Raw genomic sequence first — 21,152 nt, forward strand, 5'->3', positions numbered from 1 at the left:
TGGCGAAAAGTGCATCTTCATCGGCTACAGTGAAGAGTTAAAGGCATACAAGCTCTACAACCCACTAACCAATAAGCTAGTGGTGAGTAGAGATGTGGTATTTTGTGAGGAAAAAGCATGGAAATGGAACGAGGTTAACTCGGCCAAAGAAAAGCAAGTTGAGGTCGAAGAATACGAAAAAGAGAAACATGAGAAGCAAGAGCAGACACCCACATTACCCCCTTCGGATCGCAGAAGTCCAAGAGTATGTTCCATATCTCCTGGAAGTACTTCACCAAATTAGAATTCATCCAGCACATCTTCATCCAATTCTCCTTCACCCTTGGCTCCTATTAAAATGAGAAGCATCAACGATATCTATACAGAAACTAAGGAAGTGAATTTACTCTGCCTGTATGCAGACCACGAGCCTCTCACATTCGAGGAGGTTGTGAATGAAGAATGTTGGAGAAAGGCTATGGAAGAAGAGATTCATGTCATCGAGAAGAATCAAACATGGGAGTTGACCTCACTCCCCAAAAGCCAGAAGACCATTGGTCTCAAGTGGGTGTACAAAATCAAGTGGAATGTCGATGGTAAGATCGAACGATATAAGGTAAGACTTGTAGCAAAAGGTTACACACAAAAATATGGGGTAGACTATGAAGAAGTTTTCGCCCCAATTGCTCGCCTTGACACTGTAAGAATGATTATTTCCCTTGCAGCTCATCACAGTTAGATGATCTACCAACTGGATGTGAAATCCCCATTCCTAAATGGAATACTCGAAGAAGAAGTCTACGTTGACTAGCCTGAAGGCTTTATCATGCAAGAGGAGGAACACAAGGTGTATCGGCTGAAGAAAGCCCTGTATGGGTTGAAGCAAGCTCCCCGTGCTTGGAATGCACAGATCGACGGTCATCTTCGAGAGAATGGTTTCATCAAATGTCCATATGAGCATGCCGTTTACACAAAGAAGAATGCCTATGGTGATATGTTTATAGCTTGTTTATATGTTGATGATCTATTGTTCACTGGAAACAGTCAGGCGATGTTTGAAGAATTCAAGCAGGCTATGTTCAAAGAGTTCAAGATGACTGATGGTGGATTGATGTCCTTCTTCTTGGGCATTGAAGTGAAGTAACAAGTCGGCGACATTTACATATCCCAGAAGAAGTACATAAAGGAACTTCTTGAGAAGTTTCAATTGGTCGACTGTAAAGCCGTAAATACACCTGTAACAACAGGTCTGAAGCTCACAAAAGATGGAGAATGAAGAAATGTCGACTCAACCCTATTCAAGAGCCTAATCGGAAGCTTAAGGTACCTCACAATCATTAGGCTAGATATAGTATACAGTGTTGGGCTTCTAAGTCGATATATGGAAGCGCAGAAAGAGTCACACTGGCTAGCTGCAAAACGAGTACTGAGGTATATCAAAGGGACTATTGAGTTTGGTCTCTTTTATCCGTACAATGATGAGGCGATGTTATATGGATACTCTAATAATGATTGGGGTAGTGACCAAGATGAAAGAAAAAGCACCACAGGTTATGCTTTCTATCTTGGGTCGACAGCATTCACATGGAATTTAAAGAAGCAGAGTGTGGTCGCCCTGTCCACATGTGAAGCTGAGTACGTAGCAGCTTCATCCACTGTATTTGAGGTGATCTGGCGAAGGAATCTGCTAAAGGAGTTGAACCATCCACAAGAAAAATCTACTGTTATATACGTGGACAACAAGTCGGCAATCGAACTTGCCAAACATCTAGTTCAGCATAGAAGGAGCCAGCATATCGATACAAGATATCATTTTCTTAGAGATCAAGTAGAAATTGGTTAAGTTGGAATACTGTCAAACCACTGAACAAGTGGCAAATATCTTCACCAAAGCATTGCCGACTGACACATTCAGTAGACTTAGATCAATGCTTGGAATAAAGACGGTTTTGGTTTGAAGGGGAGTGTTGGATACGGTGGAGGATTTTGTGCAAATCCAAAACTGTATAAGGATCTTTTGAGCTAGCTGTGCACACCCTGTATGTTAGTTGTGAGATTTTTCTAAGTTTAGTTCGCTAGCTGGGTGAAGATAAACAGTAGATATTTTCTGGATTCTTTTTTTTCTTTAGCTGCCCCTAGAATGGAATCTAGACAGGGATAAATTAGTCATTTCACATAATATGAAAAACCTATAAAAAGGCACGTTCCTATTCATTCAATTCCAATACAGCAATAGTTCTCCCTTCTTCTTCCAAAAGTTTCAGTTTTTTCTTTTTGGTGGCTGCAGCCACACATCAGCAAGTAGTTGGTTTATAGACCCAACACTTTTCTCATTGAATTTTTCAAGTTATTACATTCTTTGAGATGAATGGGTACAAAATTAATTGTCCAGACGAATCATGCATTGGTGAGAATTCTTTCATGGCATGACCTGTAGTTAGTTTTCAACCCATCTAAGAAAACTATTGCAGTTAATCATGGAATTCATGTTTAATCAAGAACCATTTCAATCGTGTCTGAATTGAATCATATGCTGTGAATTGTCAATTCTAGCACTTTAGCAAGTTATACTCATATTTGGAGGATGTTTTACTGAGAATGGGTACTAGTAGTGGATGCTTTGTGCCTATTCATGTATGTGTGTTTGAATGTGTGTGTGTGTGTGTGTGTGTGTGTGTGTGTGTGTGTGTAAGGAGGACCAAAAGAAGGCCCTGGACCTCAGATTTTGACTTAATGAAGAAACCAATGCCGAGAAAAGTGCAAAAGAATTTACCCAAGTAGTTGAGGTTGGAAGCAACGTAAATGAGACATGGTTGGATGCTGCCAAGGTGCTGGAAACTCTTCTTGTTGCCATAATCCAAGTCCAAAGGAAAAAATTAAAAGCAATCAAGTCAATGGAAAGGGTGTGAAGGACTTGGAGAAGAGCAACAAAGTAAGAGCGAGCAATAGTGGCAAAGGGGCTTGCACTCACAAGGCGTGTACAATGCCAACATGGTTTAAGAGTTGGGAACGGGAGGACACATATGCAGCCCCTGCAGTCGTTGGGGCACTTGTGTCAGTTGCCATAGCTTACAGTTGTTACAGGCAGTTGAGATAAGAAGTCTTCACTGTCAAAAGCTATAGTGGGTAAGATTTTTTTTGTATTGTGTTCTAGGTTACATAAGGCCCATGTATTCAAATGGGAGAATTTGGTTGTATTTTGTGTATGATCTATAGAAAATCAAAGAGAAGAAGTCCAATCTTTCTAGAAAATAGGCAACTAAGTTACATGAATTGGGTTATGATCTTTATTGCAATTAAATAAATAAAAAAATCCCATCTTTGCTTCTACTTTCATTTATTCCTCATAAGGGTTGTTTGGATGTACCCAAAATGCAAATTGCAGTGTGTTATTCACATGTTCGCATTTTAAAGTAGCAACTGTTCCCTTGTCTTAAATGGAGGGCAATGTGCCATGCGCGTTCATTTATGAAATAACCTCAAATCATTAATGAAATGAAAATGGGTCTGACTCCTTTTCATCCCATCTTCATTCTGGACAGCATATGCGATGAGCCAGCTGCAGCATTGCCTGATTTATACATTGTTCTTATCAGTAATGGCATGAAATGGCTATAGTGCAATTCAGGGTGGATGACTCTCATCACCAGTGTGAAGGTCGTCGGCCTCTGATGACCTCTAATCTTCTAACATCAGAGTAAGTGTGGCCCACTTTTCAATCTCCTGATGATCTCAGTTGGATTCAAATTGCAAATTTGGCTTGGGAGCAGGCAGTTGTGTCATTTTCCTCCCTGACAAAGGGTGCATTTGGATATTGCTTGAATCACGCTGGAATCATTGCACTGAAATTTTGGAAATTGATGGTTGGCTCTTCTATGTTTGGTGTGATTTGAATTTTGAGAAATACAACATATGAATTTAGGCTTCTTTTCTTCTTCTTTTTTTAATTATTTTTTTTTTGCCATATCTTTATGCCATTATCAATGCCTAAAACATTCTAACATTGAGATTCTGCGCTAATGGAGGATCCGGTATATGGATGAACTCAATCAGTGTATCATGCTGCTACACGCGGGTGAGGGAACTATATTTTATTCAAATTCTCTGGACTCTACATGCCAGTGAGAGAGAGCTATATTTTATTCAGATTCTTCAACTCTATTGTTTCATTTTCTAGTACAAGGATGCATTGATGATATCAATTGTGAGGGTTGAAAGGTTTTGTAAGTTGAACATCTATGAGAGGTTTGATCAATACAAAAGCGTTTATAACAGTTGTGAATGAAATTTGGTGAGGTTTGATCAACACGGAAGCATTTATAACAGTTGTGAATGACATTTGGTGAGGTTTGATCAACACAGTAGCGTGTATAACATCATCACAACATTGCACGCTGGTGCAAGATTTCAGCCATTGATCAGTTGAGCTCTCAGTCATCAGTATTATCTGGTCCAAAAATCAGTTTGGTTGGTAGGATTTATGATTATGGACTTACTAAAGTGGGGCTCGTGATTCAACATAAAACATGTTACACCAATTTTCAGCCAGATGCGGGTTTTCTATTATAATTTGGACTTAGAAACCGGACAAGAGATGGATTTTCTATTAGTATTTAGACCTTGAAACAGGACAGTGAAAACATGAAATATGCACCATCAATATATGGTTGGATACGTTAGATAGAAAAGTATAAATTATATCATCCTTCTTACCTAGTGCTTTTAATACCTTGAGGTATTTTGCTTTTCTGCTAGCTCCAAATCTCTTATTGTCGTTGTATTAGATCAAATGCCGCAGAGGGAAAAATCTACAATAGCATTCGATCAATAAATAGAATACATTCTGTGATTCCCTTTCTCCAAAGTGTCAGAGTTCGCAAAAGAATTCCCATTCCCACTAGGTATTCGATTCTAAACCCAATACACCTGGATCCCCAGTTATATTTACTTTTCGATTTTGTTGATGGTGGTGAAACGTTAGTTTATCTACATTTAGTTAATGTTGACAACTGCTTAATTGTAAATTTTCTGAAAAGGATTTGTTTGTGAATGTAGGAAATCGTTGACTTTATGGTATTTTACCTATGGGGTAGTTTTGTGAAAAATTCAACATCATAAATAATGTTAACTTTATAAGTTGCAGAGGAATCTCACCCGACAATTTATTCTTCTTCGAGAGATTTAATGATTCAAGATTCTTTATGTTTCTTGACGATGCTGCAATTCGCTTTATGAAATGGTTGTGTAGAATATATTAAGCACATGCAATGACTTTAGATCCCCAATTGATTCTGGGATGTCCTCATGAAATTGGTTATTTGTGGGATTTACTACGGTGAAGAAAATAAAAATCTTTACCAGTTCCATTTCTTTCCCTTTGCTCACTGTAGTCACTTGTCTTAATAGTATCTAGTTTCAAATTCTTTGCTAATGAAATTGGAGGACAATGCACCACGAGCTCCCATTTATGAGATAACCTCAAAGGAGGGCAGACAGGGCACTACCTCCATTAAGATCTAGCTAGAGACAACCAGTCCTATTAGGGGCTGTAGGGCAGATCATCATGATGTATATGTCTTATCCATGATGTCCCATTTATTTTAAGATATCATTTTAAGGCATTAACCCAAAAAAAGGGCAGATTGAAAGCTCATATGGTGTCCAACACATGAAGCAATGGGGATTGAACTCCTACCGTTTAAGTGATTTTCATTTGCCATTCACCTGTTAATAAGGTCACATAGACCTAGATAAAGGGAAAACATAAATATCAGCTTGATCAAAAACTTCTGTGGCTCCCCAGAAGTTTTCAGCAGTGAGCTTTCAATCTCTGCTACTTTCTGTGGTGTGGATGGATGGTGTTGATAAAACATACACACGGTGTGCCCCACAATTATACTACCTCATTCAAGGATGGAGTGGGCTGCACCGAATGGCATAATGAGATTTGTGGACCCAAATGATGCACCATGTTGCCACATGATCTTTCCTTCTTTTTTTCCTTCTTTTTTTACACACGCACACACGCCCCACACACTCACGCTAGTGGAATTTCACATGATGCCACATGATCTGGTAAGAGATGGCTGTCATATTTCAGGTCTTCTTTTGGAAGATGGATAGATTGACAATATGAATATGAGGGTTGAGAGAGTTTGTAGGCTGAAATCCATGGGTTTGTGATAATAATAAAAGTACATGGGCTAACATCTGATCAGGTTTGAAAAGCCTACAAGCATGTATAAGACAATCCATCTCCATGCCATCATGTATCACAATGTGTAACACCAGTTCGAGATCAAAGATGTCCATTAGTTGGATCCCAATCATGTAAATCATCTGGTCCATCAATCAGGCTGGTTAGTAGGATCCATTATCTATGGACTTCATAAGCATGGGTTTAACTAATAAAAAACATGCCACATGTATAATTTTCAATCAAAGACTAGCTTTGTATCACACCATGGTCCACGAATGGGATAGTAAGAACATGAAATGTGTGCATGACAACACTTAGTTGAATACATAAAACATAATATTATAAATACAATCTTTATTCCCTTTGTGCTTTGGTATTCTTGAGTTCTTCCAACATTTTGCTAGTTTTTTTTTTTTAAAAGACGTTTGCAGAAAGGTGGGAGCACACCACCTGTAACTTTGTTGATATGATTAAGATAATGTACAATCATTTGGGTGAGCTACACAAGAAGAAATGGGCCTCACCCAACTTAGTATCGATGCATTAGGCTAAATACCTCACATTGAAATATTAACAAAAGCATTTTATCAATAAACATAATGTATTCTCTCTTTCCCTTTGTCCAAATTGCTAGAGTCCATAAAAGAATTCCCATTCCCACGCCATATCCAACTCCAAACCCAATGCACATAGATTTCCAGTCGTATTTGCTTTCCAATTGTGCTGATGGTAGTGAAACCTTGTCATCTCCGCATTTCTTTGATATTGGAGGGCCACATAATCCTAAGTTTCCTTGAAAGGATTCATTCATGAATGAAAAAAACTGATTGCTTTGCGGTATGCTACCCACAAGGTGGTTTCATGAAATATTCAACACCTCAAGGAATGTTAATTTTGTAAGTTCTTGAGGAATTTTACCTAACAAATTATTTCGTGGGAGATCTAATGACTGGAGATCTTTTATATTCCCAATTGATGCTAGAATTCGGCCCGTGAGATGGTTGAAGTTAGCTCATGCAGTGACTTTTTGATCCCCAATTGATTTTGGGATATCCCCGTAAATTTGGTTATTTGAGAAATCCACTATGGTAAAGGCAGTAAGGATCTTTACTAGCTCCACTTCTTGCTCTTTGCTCACTACGGTCACTTTATCTTGATAGTATCCATTTCCATAACCTTTGCTAAGGAACTGAGAGTGGGATTTGCCCTCCTCCATCATCGGCTTCCAGCTCTTAAACATATTTGATGGCAAGATACCTGCAAAGCTGTTAGAAGAGAGGTCGATGATTTGCAACAATGGGAAAGTGTGAGTTGCTAGGTACTTTCCAACGGTGCCATCAAATTTGTTGGATCTCAAGATGAGAATGCGCAGTCGGGGAAAGTTTTCCAGCTGAAAAGGGAAGGTGTCATTTATTTGATTGTTTCCAAGGTTTAACACTTCTAGTTCTTTTCAATTGGCTAAAGACCTTGGCACCTGCCCTTCTAACCGATTTCGTCTAAGATTAAGTGTCTCCAGAGTACATTGCTCTTTTAATGTTTTAGGCAAGATGTCTTGAAATGCATTTCCTCCATGATTCAAAACAGTGAGGCCAATGTTATTTTCGCCTAGACATGGTGGAATCGAACCATTGAAGTGGTCGTTAGACAAAATGAAGACTTCTATTTGAGCATCGCAAAAAAGCAGTGGAACTTCTCCCCTAAAATTATTGCTCGAAGTGAATAGAATTTGATGGAAGTGGAGGGATTGTGATTGAGCCTTCTAGCTTATTAAAGCTTAGGTTAAGGTATCTCAAAATGCTTATGGAAAGATCAAGAATTAGTGGCACTAATCGCTCCAAAGCATTATGAGAAAGATTCAAATAATTCAAAGTCCCATTTCCAACCTTCCATATCCAATTGGGTATTTCACCATTGATTTTGTTGTTGGAAAGGTCCAAAGAATACATCTCGTCTTGGCTTCTCAAAATATATGGAAATTTGCTAATGTTGCAGGATCTTAATGACAACTGTCGAATTTTGGGGAAGGATATGGAGGTTGAATTGCTTTTGCTATTGCCGAATGAGTAGTGGTTATCTAAAAGATCAAGGTACAAGAGGTACTTAAGGTTTTGGAATAAGCCAAGGTCCACATCACCGCTGAAATTGTTTGATGAAATAATGAGGTACTCAAACTTCGTGAGTGCAAAGATGGATCTCGGAATAGGCCCCTGCAAGCTGTTGTTACTCAACTTAATGATCTCTAATTGTGAAGAAGATGCGTTCTAGAACTCACCAAGTTGAGCACTAAAATGGTTATCTTGGAGATACAACCATTTCAATGATGGGAGTGAAAACAATGATGATGGAATGGTCCCATTGAGTGAATTGTTGGACAAAATAATCATCCATAGCTCTGAAGAGGATGTGTATTGAAACTGGTCATGTTGACCACTAAATTGATTATCTTGGAGATCCAACTCTTGCAACGATGGGAGTGAAAACAATGATGATGGAATGGTCCCACTTAGTGAATTGTTGGACAAAATAATGATCTATAGCACTGAAGAGGATGGGTTGTGGAACTCGCCAAGTTGACCACTAAATTGATTATCTCGGAGATACAACACTTGTAATGATGGGAGTGAAAACAATGATGATGGGATGGTCCCATTAAGTGAATTGTTGTTAAACATGAGCCATTGCAGATTTTGAAACTTTTTACCATAGGAAGAAGGGATTGGACCGCTAAAACCATTGTTTGTAAGACCCAAATACACGAGTTTCTCGAGCTTCACAAGCCATGATGGCAATGGTCCGCTGAAACCATTGTTTGAAAGATCCAAATGCATGAGTTTCTCGAGCTTCACAAGCCATGATGGAAATTGGCTGGCTAGGTTGCAATCGCTAAGCTTGATCATTGTCAGCAGTTTGGAATTACTGAATGAATCCCGTATGCTGCTACAAAATCCAGTGTCAGATAGGGACAACTCCCGGAGAGTATTGTTTGGAGGGATTTCACCCGTCAGAAGTGGATTGTATCCTACATCCATGGTTTGTAAGTTTGGCAGCCTGAAAATACTCTCTGGAATTTTTCCATACAATCCACAATCACTGAGAGCTAGTGAGGTTAAAGAAGACAAGTTCCCTATGAAGTTGGGTACCACTGAAAAGAGATCGTTTCCACCGAGATGAAGTTGAGATAAGAAACAGAGGCTGGAAAGGGAAGAATGGATGGGGCCTGAAAGACCACAATAGCTCAAGCTCAACTTGCAAAGACGAGGGAGTGCAGAGGATAAGGCCAGGCCCCACCCGCTACCCTCCGCTGAGATGTTTACCGATTCGAGATGGAGTTCTGTCAGACTCGATAGGTTTTGGACGAATGCTCCAATGTTCGGGTTTTCGAGTTCAGGTATTCAGAGTAGGAACCATTGAAATATTGATTGTGAGATAGATCGAGGGACACCAAAGTGGTCAAGCGGGAGATTTCCAGCTGGATTTGGCCTTAAAAATGCAAAGAAGAGAGGTTAGGATGGTTCAAACTGGTGAGCTGCTCAAACCCAGATGGGATTGGAGAGTGATGGAAGTAATTGGAAGCGAGGTTGAGCTTCTGAAGGCTATGAAGACGAAAGAGGCTTACAAAATCAATCTGACCTGAGATACCGAGCTCGCTGAGGTCGAGACTGGTCACGTGACCAGTGGCACCATCGCAGGTGATGCCTGCCCAAGAGCAGCAATCCCTGTTATCAGGATTCCAAGAGTGGAGTTTAGTCATGGTGTCCTCAGCAGAGAAATCAAAGCTCTGTTTCAAGTGGAGCAAAGCAGAGTAAGTGATCTTCAATGCATTGCTCGTGGGTTGACAAGGCCTTATACTGACACTGGCAAAGACAAAAGAGGAAGAGAAAAAGAGGGAAGAGAAAATGAGAAATGAAAAGATTTTTTTAGTAAGAGTGTGGAGGAGATCCATTTAATTTTCTTGGGAGGCTTTGGAATGTGTAGGAAGAGAGAAGGTTGGGAGGCATTATATAGGGAAGGGAAGAGTGTTTAAATCAATCCCAACTACTCACGTGCATTCACCGACAGCGGAGATTCGTTTAAAAAGCACGGCCCACATAGAGAGCCCCGTACGGTACCTTTCACAGGCATGCAACAGAAGGGAACTCGGATTGGCTTATCCACGCCGTCCATCCGTTTTTACAGAGATCATTGTAGGTGTTGAGCTAAAAATTAAAATATCCAAAACTTCTGTGGCCCAATAACTTTTCAACGGTAGACGCTTCATTTCACACTATTTATTTCTGGTGGTGTGGTCCACTTTAGCTTTGGAAAGTCTTCATTTTTTTGGCTAAAGCCCTGTAATTATCTGGTAAATGAATGGACAAGGTGGATAAATTAAATACATGAATGATGGTGAGTCCCATAGAGTTTACTTAGTAGGCTTAGCGTAATAAGTTACTCAGTAGGCAATCCGTGTGACCTAATAAACATTACAGTGAGCCCCAGGTGGTTTTTAACGGTGGGTGTTCAATCACCACCGTTTCATGTGGTGGGCTCCACCTGAGATATGGATCTGCCTCATTTTTTGAGCATGGTAGGCCCAAGAGCATTTCCAGCACCGAGTACAGGAAGGATCACTACCAAAGCCGAGTACAAGGGGAGGGCTTTCCAATTCCCAGTTCCTTGTCCAAAACCGCACACGTTCTCATCTCTCTCTTTTTTTTTTCTTTTTCATTTCCTATTTTTGCTTTTGAATGCAGATCGTCTATGTAAAAGGCACAGCGTCTTGTTATTAGACCACGTAAGCGCCTATGATATCAGCGGAGAGGAAGCTGATTTCGTCCTACCCCTCTGTGGGGTCCACCGTGATGTAAACGTCTTATCCACGCCGTCCATACATATTAAAAGATAATCTTATAGCGTGATCAAAAAATGAAGCAGTTCAGATCTCCAATGGACCACACCAAAGGAAGCAGCGGTGATAATGATACCACCATTGAAACCTCTCGAAGGGCCACTGTGATGTTTTTTACCATCCAACATATTCATAATGTCATCTACACCTGTATGAAGTGAAAACACAAATATCAGCTTGATCCGAAACTTCTGCAGCTTCCAAGAAGTTTTTAGTGGTAGACCTTTAATACCCACTTTGTGACCCAATTAAGCCTTGGTTCTGCTTCATTTTTGGGTTCATTCCATATAATGATCTGTAAATAGGGATTGACGGCGTGGATAAGTCGTTTTCATCACGGTGGACCTCACAGAGCTCTGCCCGGACGGATTACGTCCAGGCGGTGACGGATTTCAGTTGGGAAATCAGCTAATAAAAACTCAAAAAAGAGAGAGAGAAAAAAAAAAAAAAAAAAAAAAAAAATTAGGATTTATAATTGGAAAATATACATGTTTCCTCTTTTGTACACAGATTTTCACACCAGAGAGTGTTTTGACACTTGCAACCACCCACTGTGGACCGCACCACGATGCATGTGTTAGATCCACATTGTCCATCCATTTTTTAAACCGGAGCCGAAAATTGAGCCAGATGCAAAGCTCAAGTGGGCCGCAGCAAATAAAGAAATTGCTATTGAACGGCTACAATGAAAACCTTTCTAGGGCCTGCCGCCTACAATGACGTTTATTCTCCATCTAACTCATTCATAGTATCACACATACGGACATATCTGGATGAAGGGAAAACACAAATATCAGCTTAATATTGGCCTTCTTTTAGCTTAAAATGAGCTTTGAATACGGCATGGATATAGTCACATACATCAGTGGATCCCACAGCCAGGGGTTCCACCCACATTGATGGATCCGGGGTCTCACCTAATCTGCTCCCATGCACACGCCACCAAGCGTGACAGTTAGGTGCAAAATTCAGGCAACCCACAAGGTAGGTTTGACATTGTAGATGTTTACATCTAGTCTGGTTGGTCCCTACATTGGAAACTGGTGTACGGGTAAGAAAAACTTCATCCCAGTTTTATGCAGCTGTACATTTGTTTTGCAAACCATGGTCCACCTGACCAGTAGGCAGACCTGATCTTGGGGCAGACTATCTACATCGTGGTTCCCCTCTGATGGATAGATGAATTTGGACGTGCGTGCGGGTTGATCAGCAAAAGTTTAAGATAGACTAGAAATAGAATTTCAAGGTCAGCTTCCAGTCCTTGCTTGAGTAGTAGCCTCTAAGGAGTTTCAACACGAGGTCTTGGGTTGGAAACCATATGTCGTGAAATCCCACTACGATGTGTGTAGGGGTGCGAGTGTTATAAAAAAAAATAAAAATAAAAAAAGAAGAAGAAGAAGAAGAAGAAGAAGAAAGAATTCCAAGGACACGTACTTTATTCCGTACTCACCCATACGCATGATAAAATGGCTTTTTATTTTTATTTAAGAACGGCACTAATGTGCCGTGCCCATTGCACTACATAACATAAAAGTTCCATCGACGGTGGTCTAAGCATCCATTACTTTTATTTAAGAACAGCACTAATGTGCCATGCCCATTGCACTAAATAACATAAAAGTTCCATCGACGGTGGTCTAAGCATCCATCAGCACTGTATGAAGATACTCTGCCATCCAAACGGGGAGCAGCCCCTGGCGCTGGATCCAAACCGGGTGTGCGCGACCCCAGTGCAGCCGGCCTGGTTGTACATCGCAGCGGTCTGCCCGGTGTAGGTGAAGACGTAGCCGCCACGGCGATTAATGTTTGAACAACCGCACCGGTTTAGCTGCTCCGAATTGCCGCTGCACCCGGGTCCAGCATACGCCGTGAAACTGCTCGCATGTGCATGGTTGCTTCCTAGCACAAGCAGTGCCATGACCACAGTCACCATATAGATTGAAGTCTTCTCATGGGCCATCAGATTAAGGGATGATCAAAGGACTTGTTACTCTTGAGGGAAATATAAAAGCTTGGGGTGATGGACGGTGATGACTCTTCTCCTTTTATAGGGAGGAAGAGATGGATAAATGGTTACGTGTATGGTGAAATTTCTATACGTAGGCAAATTTCGTGAAGGGGAAATTGAATGAACATAGCAACAATTCTTGTTCTCGGCAATTTCTCTGCCCAGGAAATTTTCAGGAGATTTTCAAAAAAAATCTTGTGATACTATACACAAAATCTCATTAAAAATAAAATATTAAAAAATATTTATTATAAATTATTAAATGTAAATTTTTTAAAAAAAAAAACACATATAAACTATTCATTTCAATTTCAAAAAATAAAAATCAATAAAACCGCAGTATTTTCATAATACAATAGCTAAAACTTAAAATCCGGTGACATATTGAATATATAGGCATATTATCCTGATGATATTGTTTGATCAAAATGTCACGACATTGTCACGAGCTTTACGAGATCGGGGCAATATTTTTCATAGGAATTTTGGCTGTACTGACCTTGAAGTTTGGTCAACTTATCTTGGGAGCCACGACGTTTCGTATATCCTAAGAGTGGCCTTGTGACATCTTTTGGATATTGTTTCAGACAAAAATACTCCAATCCGTGGTTCAGAAGTCGTATGGTCCTAGAGTGAAGCAGAAATTACCTTCTGTTTCAACCCCGAAGAAAGTGATGGATTGGTTACTCCCCCGGGCACCAGCCAATGGCTGGTGCTCAACGGTCTGTGGGCCCCACCACCATGTATGTGTTACATCCATGCCGTCCATATATTTTGGGGGATCATTTTATGGTATGAGTCCAAAAATGAGGTATACCCCAATCTCAAGCGGACAACATCACAAGAAACAGTGTTAAATGACCGACGTAGACCATTAAAAACTTTTTGGGGACCATAAAAGTTCTAGATCAAGCTGATCTTTGTTTCTTCCCTTCATCTGTGTTTGTACGACCTAATCAACAGATTGGATGTCAAATAAACTGTATTGCGGGCCCTAAGAGGATTTTAATGGTGGAAATCCAATCACTACTGTTTTCCTGTGTTGTGGTCCACCCTAGATTTATATCCCTCTCATTTTTTTAGGATGAATCCCTAAAATGATCTGTAAAAACAGATGAACGGAATGGATAGAGCACATACATCATGGTGGGGACCATAGAGCACCGAACACGAATACCATGGCGTGGACGGAAGCATTTATAAGCTCGTGAAGGAACAAATGTCACCTTTATTCAACTTTTACAGACCTTCTTCCTCTTCTTCTTTCATTTTCTTAGATCAATGAAGATCCAGGGACCAACTGCCAGAGAGGGACATTGTTTCTCCTTATCGTTTCTCTTGTCTGAAAGCCTCTTCCATTATGAGGTTAGTATTTTATTTTTCTGTAGGCATTTGCTAAAGCAAAGGAAGATCAGAATCGAGAAGCTGAGGGTTCTAGTTATCACGTGAAAGGGAACTGACTGTAGGGCATGCCTTGATCAAACTTCCACCATTGATAGCAGAAAATCACGACTTCACATTTTCAAACCTCGACCACTGACAGTGACAACCACGACCCTTCGTCTGGGTCAAAACCACAACCCAGATGTAGTGTCGTGGTTCACATGCACATTAGATCTTGGTTATCATGTTATAAAGATCGTGCTTTTCACATGCACATGATGTTACATGGGTCATAGTTGGCAGATGTTATGGGTCGTGGTTGTCATGCCAGATGGGTCATGGCTGCCAGCTGTTATGGATCGTGATCGTCATGTAATATGGGTCGTAGTTTTCATCTTACACGGGTCGTGGTTTTCAGCTGTTATGGGCTATGCTTGTCACGGAATATGGATCGTGGTTGTCATGTAATATGGGTCTTGGTTTTCATCTTACATGGGTTGTGGTTGTCAGTTGTTATATGGGTCGTGCTTGTCACGGAATATAGATCATGGTTGACAACCACGATCCACGTTGGATACAACAACGATCCATTATTCTTCATTATCACGACCCAACGTATATAACAACCATGATCCATTGTGCATTTGTACCACGCCCCATTTTCCATGACAATGGGGACCAGTTTCCCTTCGTACTGGCCTCGATTCATGGTCATACCTCTCAAATATTCTGAGGGTGGCCTTCTAACAACCTTTATACATAAAATGTTTTGGACGAAAATGTCCCTTGTCCTTAGCTCAATAGTTATATGTTTTCAAAGTGCAGAAGATGTTACTTATTTTGAACAATCCTAAGAATGTGACGTGGACCGAGGCCTATTTTATCAATGGATCGTGGTTTCATCTAGAGTGGGTCATAGTCGACAAGCACGATCCAATGTGGATGACAACCATGATCTAATATGCATGTGAACCACGAGATCACAGGATAGGGTCGTGGTTGTCATACACATTGGGTGGTGGTTCCCAACCACTATTTATTATAGATGATAATCACGACCCATTGTTAGTCATATCCACAACCCTTCTAGTGGATCGTGGTTGTCAGTCACACAGGTTGTGGTTGCCTTCTTGTCATCCACAACGGGTCGTGGTTCACCAACCACAACCCGTTTTGGTTGAAAACCATGACCCTTTGAGTGGTTCATGGTAGTCTTCAACCACGACCCAATGTGAATGACAACCATGATCCAAAGTGGATGATAACCACGATCCTTTACAGATAACAACCAGTATCCTTCATTTCCGACAACTTGTACCCATTCAATTTTTTCACAGATTAACCAACATTCGAAGAGGATGGGTTATAGGCCTATATTATGCTATTATGATGAAGAGAGTGTATATGACAAGGGACTATTTACCTATAATGGTAGAGACTCAAAAGGATTTGTTGTAAGTGATGATATTACATATCGGCAGCTCCTAGATAAAATGCATCAGATTACGAAGACTGCATCGGATGAATTCAATTTGATAATTAAAGTTGTGTGTGGTGATGCACTACATGGATTCCTCCGTCCACATAGAATCAAAGACGATGAAGATCTCGAAGCAGCTATGTTATTCTGTGGACAGACTCCTCCAACACAAATGTCATTGTATGTAGAGAAAGTGAGTTGTTGTCCTCTCAGTGAGGATAATAACATAAATCATACTTTACATTCGAACCTATCGTCTCTTCATTTGCAGCCTTCAAGCAATGATCGGATAGTCGATGATTCTGATATACCTGGCCCTTTAAGTAATGATAGATTTCACGATCGATGACTTGACGATTGCGATACACGCGATGTAATGATACACATTATGATCTAGGGAATGATGACTATGATATACCTGGCTCATCAAGTAATGATTGAGGACTCAACGATTGCGATATATGCGGTCCTTCAAGTAATGATCAATTTCAAGGAACAGTTGACTATTGCAATCTCCAAATCTCATCCGTGCAGGTCAATCCGCAACCTATACACTTAAATTTACCCATACCGGTGTATGAAGAAAATGGAGATATTCCTAGATCATTGTTGTAAGACCCGTATCCTAGCCCGTACCGTCCCGTAGGCTTCCGCTGTCCTCCCGGTAGAATTTCGGTGACCCGCGATTTTTTATCGGAAGTTGCGCGTGACCCCGAGTCGTATCCCGTATTCCAGAGTCGTCTTGATCCGAAACTTGTACCCTAGCGACAGCGCCGTCGCCGCGGTTCCGATGCCGCGTCTCGCGCGCCAAGGCGATGCCTAGGTCAGGAGATGTGGGCCCGCGTTCAGTTCGAGAAAATGCCGCGCATTTGTAAAATTCTAAGAGAATCTCTACAACCTTTCAAATCAATCCCATCAATCATGTTAAATGTCAAGTACTCCCATCACCTCACGCCCCATCCTCAAGTACAACCATCCCTCCCCTAAAGTCAACACTCTCTTACAACCAAGTACACCTACCAATCACTCACCATCCCTCTCTCCCATCACTCCTCTCCAATCATCTCTCTCTCTCTCTCATTCTCCCAAGCAACCCCAGAGAGAAAATCGTCCATTGTTTCTATGGAGAAGCCATGTGTGGCCTACCTTCCTATCTCCCATCCCCATCCTCCAAAACCAATCTCAACCGTTGAAGTCCGTCCTTTGGAGCTCTAGATCTGTTGGCGGAAGAAGGAATAGGCGATCAAAGGTAGGTGCTTCTATAGGCTAGATTTTCATGTTTTTATGATGGGCCAAGTCAGGCTTACCGATTGATGGTATGGATCTCACTTTGAACCCTTGATGTGGCCGATGGCCCACCTTGATTTCATTATCATTCCATAATGGGACCATACTCCATGGACCCCATCATGATGTTTACTTTCCTAAGATTTAAAGAGGTCATTTAGACGGTCCATTTTGGGTGGAGAAGGAATCTCCACCATTGATCTTTGATTTGGTGGGCTCCACATGTATTGGGACCCACTTGATGTATGATTGAATGCAAGGGAGGGCTCATAGTGACGGAGCCCTCCATCACACGTGTCTCACTCTCTTTTTCTCTCTCTCTCTCTCTCCCTCTCTCCTTCATTTTTCTTTTCTATTGTATGTGATGATTTAGCCGCGTGGCCCACCCAGATGGACCCCCACCATGAAGCTTGTATTTTATCCAAACTATCTATAGGTGGGGCCCACTTTATAAGTGTTGTGTCCACCCCATGCATCATCTGGTGGCCCACGTGGGCAGCCCACTTGAAAGGCACAACCGAAATGGAAAACACAAATATTAGCCTTGGTGCAAGGCTATTTGGGTGAGCCACTTGTATAGGCCCCACAATGATGTATGGATTCAATCCAATCCGTCTATCCTCTTCCCCAACTCATTTTAGGCGTTGAGCCGAAAAATGAAGCTGATCTGACAAGCTCGTGGGCCATACCTTAGCAAACAGTGATTTTCACTGTTTGAATTCACTCAAATTTTTCTACACGCTGAAACATGCCCAATATTGGACTTAATGGATTTGTTATGGACTGTAGAATCCGTTTGCTGAACTGGATTCGGTTGATGCGGGCCCTACCTCTGAAAAACCTCAAAATTTTGATTTTTCAAAGAAAAGAAAAAAATATATATATATATATGTAGGCAGCAGCTCTACTGCTGACGCTGCAGCAGGACGCTGCTGCGTCTGGTTCAGGGACCACGGTCCCATATGTGGGCCCCAATGTGATGTGTTTAGGACATCTACACCGTGCATGTGGTAGGCCCCTTAGGGAAGTAGGCCCCACCCAAAAATCAACTATATTTGGAGGTCGGGTGGCCCACACCATAGGAAATAGTGTTGATTGAACGTCCACTATTGGAACCCTATTTGGGTGTCCCAGGAGTTTCGGACTTTATGAAATTTGGTTTTCCTCTCCATCCTGGTCTGTCTGACCTTACCAACGTCTTGGATGGCAGATAAACTTTATGATGGGTCCCATACGGGACCCACTCACGGTGGAAACAGATTGGCTGGGCTACCACGCACCAGCTACGTAGCTGCTGTGTGCCCCACCATGATGCATGCCTTGTATCTATGCCGTCCAGCCATTTTATCAGGTTGCTAGACGGCCAGTGGACCCCCACTCTTACTGTATGTGTTACGTCCAAACCGTCCATCCAATTGGCAAGGCCTTAAGGCTTGAGACAAAATGAGGCAGATCTGCCTATTAGGTGGACTACACTCCAAAGATCAGTGGACAGTGACGTCCACCGTCCGTTCAAATTTCTTAAAGGCCAAAGAAGTTGCTGATCAAGCTTATATTTTTGTTTCCACTTCATCTATCACTATGTTAACTTATGAATAGGTTGGATTTCAAATACATCACGGCGAGCCACACTGTGATGTGACCATCCCTTTGACCAGGTGGACCACACTGCAAAGAAATGGTGGGATTTGAACATCTACCATTAAAACCCTTTGGGGCCATGGAAGTTTTGGATCAATATGGGATTTGTTTTTTTCTTTTTTTTCCTCCTGATCCAGGTCTGTAAGACCTTATGATTATGTTAGGTGGAAAATAAACCTTATGGTGGACCCCTGTGATTTGTTTAAACAGTGAAAATTATTATCTCCATTGTAACTTGGGGTATGGTCCAAATGATCCTCCAATATGATATTTTGTGGGATGTATGAATAGGCCCATCTTGAGTTATTTATGTCCGTCCATTGAGGCCCACCTTGGTATATATATGGCCCACTAGTAAGGCCCATTACGAAGTTCTTGTAGCCCATCTGTGAAGTCCACCTTGAAGTACTTTGTGGCCCATCCGTCAGGCCCACTTTGATATATTTTGTGGCCCATTCAAGAGGCCACTTTGATATACATGTAGCCCATCATGATGTATCTTTGGCCCATGAGCGGGGCCCACTTGTTGTGTGTATGAGGCCTGTTGTTGAGGCCCACCCTGACGTGTATGAGGCCCATTAATGCGGCCCATTGATGTAACCCACTTGATGTGTGTGAGGCCCATTAGTGCGACCCATTACTATATATTGAGTTCCACGAGTCGTAGCCCATTATGGTGTATTTATGGCCAGGTGGTACAACCCATGCAATGCATTATGGCCCTTTATGATGTATATTAGACTTTGTGTGAAGCCATGGGCCCACTATATATTTGGCTTTATGTGGGCCATTCCTTGGGAGTAATGATGGTTAAATGTCCACATTGTTGAGTAGTGATGGTTAGATTCTACACTGTGACTTTTCCTTAGGCCTGATAAGGCTCATCCTCATCATTCTCTAGTAGGTTAACCCAAACAAATGGGCCCCATTAATATTGCTTGGTCCATCATCGGTCATCCACATATGTACCCCGCCTTGCGATTGAGGCTGATTATCATGACCGATTGTCGATTCTGAGTATCGAGGCAGAGTACCGATTGATGCCGTTTATCATGACCGATTGTTGATTTCGATTGACATGATTGATTTGCCAATTCTGAATATTGATCGATTCTCATTGTCGTGGTCGATTGCCAATTCCGATTGACTTGGCCAATTTGTCGATTCCGATTGTCGAGGCCGAGTATCGAGGCCGATTCCAAATGTCGATTCCGACTGTTGAGGCCAACCTCGATTTTCGAGGCCGATTTAGATTGTCAAGACCGATTATCGAGACCTATATGATGTACATGCGACCCGTAGTTAAGGCCCATTGTGACACGTAATAGGCCGATGATGCATAGCCCAGAGGTAAGGCCCACTATGGTGTATTCATGGCCCATGGGTAAGACCCATTGTGATGTATTCATGGCCTATGGGCAAGGCCCATTGTGATATGTATTAGGCCCATGAGCAAGGTCCACTTGTTGTGTATATGTGGCCCTTGAGTAGGGCCCATTATTTTGTATATTAGGCCTTTGTGTAAGGCTGTGGACTCATTATATGTTTGACTCTATGTGGCCATTCCTTGGGGGCAATGTTAGTTAAATGTCCTCATTGTCAAGGCCAATTGTTGATGCCGGTTATTGATACCGATTATGAGTATGTTACAGCATAGCATCATAATACATACCCATATGCATCATCTGCATGTTTGTTATGAGATGTGATTGACCATTGCATATGTCATTGGGCAGGTTGTTATGAGACTCCCTAATAGGCAGAGATTGTCTCACCTGAGCGCACAGTATGCGCAGGATTGATGCATAATTGGACTGTGTGACTCATGCATCTTGCATTCATGTGACATGACCATTGTACTCCTAGGTTCCAGGTATCTCATGGATGGCCAGATATCTCATGGATGGCCAGATGGGATATCAAAAATCTGTTCTACATGAGGTGCTATAGATATCCCTAGGTGAAAGTTCCTAAACCCTCTAGGTTCCAGAGGTTGCTCCAACGTCTAGACCGAGTGGATGCATGAGCGCATGAGGGCCGTATACCGTTAGGCCGCGTCTCCCACTGTGTCGTGGTTGGTTGGAAGAGGGTACAGCCTTACCTTCTCGAGAAGAGGGGGCAATGCTAGGCTGAGTCTGACCAGCTCAAAGAATGGATCCGCTATCGACGAGCTGAGCCCGATATTGGTAGGCGGATAGTGAGCTCTCTTCCACTCACCTTGTTGCGCGCGATGGGGCGGCAATCTTGTTTGGAGTGTAATAGATCGTGGTGATTTTTTTCAGAGAGC

At 41.7% G+C, this 21,152-nt stretch overlaps 2 long non-coding RNA genes across 3 annotated transcripts; both read left to right on the forward strand.

Moving 5' to 3' along the window:
* Positions 1–3,926: 3,926 nt before the first annotated feature.
* Positions 3,927–4,691, forward strand: LOC131255860 (uncharacterized). 2 transcript variants are annotated; one of them, XR_009176487.1, is made up of 2 exons: positions 3,927–4,275; positions 4,327–4,691. It is a non-coding gene; the product is annotated as an uncharacterized LOC131255860 (long non-coding RNA). The 2 variants fall into 2 exon arrangements; XR_009176488.1 differs by having other exon boundaries at positions 3,927–4,224.
* Positions 4,692–12,481: 7,790 nt separating this feature from the next.
* On the forward strand, positions 12,482–12,989 carry LOC131255861 (uncharacterized). Its single transcript, XR_009176489.1, has 2 exons — positions 12,482–12,686; positions 12,719–12,989. It is a non-coding gene; the product is annotated as an uncharacterized LOC131255861 (long non-coding RNA).
* The last annotated feature ends 8,163 nt before the right edge of the window (positions 12,990–21,152 follow it).

This window comes from Magnolia sinica, chromosome 9 (genome assembly GCF_029962835.1).
Source record: "Magnolia sinica isolate HGM2019 chromosome 9, MsV1, whole genome shotgun sequence".
Taxonomy (NCBI): domain Eukaryota; kingdom Viridiplantae; phylum Streptophyta; class Magnoliopsida; order Magnoliales; family Magnoliaceae; genus Magnolia; species Magnolia sinica.